Source organism: Cebus imitator, unplaced genomic scaffold (genome assembly GCF_001604975.1).
Source record: "Cebus imitator isolate Cc_AM_T3 unplaced genomic scaffold, Cebus_imitator-1.0 Scaffold12, whole genome shotgun sequence".
NCBI classification, from domain to species: domain Eukaryota; kingdom Metazoa; phylum Chordata; class Mammalia; order Primates; family Cebidae; genus Cebus; species Cebus imitator.
In genome coordinates, this window is record NW_016107327.1 from 9,763,740 (window position 1) to 9,764,757 (window position 1,018).

Consider the following 1,018-nt stretch of genomic DNA (forward strand, 5'->3'; position numbering starts at 1 on the left):
ATTAAACCAGACATCAGTCTTTGAAGTCTGTCTTCTTTCCAACATGTGACACTGTCCCTTTGTGTTCTTTAAATAGGGAATCCTGGAAGATGGGCAAGGTTTCCCAACAACCCAAGTCATGGCTTGCCCGTGGTGAAGGGTGGCCAGTGTGGGGCTGAGTTTGAGCAGCTTTTGGTTGAAGCGTGGTGGACTCTGCAGCGGCGCTTTGCTCTGGTTATGCTGTTGGAGGGGTCTTCAAATATGAGTCTTCCGTGGGATGTAGCGACAATAACTAGACTCTGTTTCCTCACTCTCTACTCACTGGGTTCAAATCCTGCCCTCATCACTTCCATCTGCAAGCTTTAATTTTCAAGTCAGGGGAAAAAAAATAAAAAGAATAAAATAAATGTATAAATTATACAGAGATAATGTAATCATCAGCCACATAAGAGAATGTTTATAAAGTACTTTGTCCAGTGCCGACACAATGAGCACTGAGTAAATGGTGGTCATTGGCGTTTATATTGTTCCTCCACCTCCTCCGCATTGCACATCTGCACTTGAACCCTAACCCAGGCTGACTCTCCAACAGCATAACTATCGGGGCAAAGTGCTGCTGCTGCAGGCTTCACCATACCTCCACTGAGAGCTGTTGAAACTCAGACCCATGCTGGCCCAACGCCATGGGTAATTTCAGGGACGTCCCCTGACCAAAAGAGTCTCCTTCACCACTGGCAAGCCATGACTGGGGTTCTTGGAAAACCTTGCCCGTCTTCCAGGATCCCCTATTTAAATGCAAGTAGCCCTAAGAAGGTTCCGTAGAAGGCAGGACATTGACCTCTGACAAACAGAAAACAGGCAGAAGGCAGAGAGAAAAACCAACCATGTCAGTGCTAATAATATTAGCGTTTTGGCCGGGTGCAGTGGCTCACGCCTATAATCCCAGCCCTTTGAAAGGCCGAGGTGGGTGGATCACCACCTGAGGTCAGGAATTTGAGACCAGCCCGACCAACATGGTGAAACCTCATCTCTACTAAAA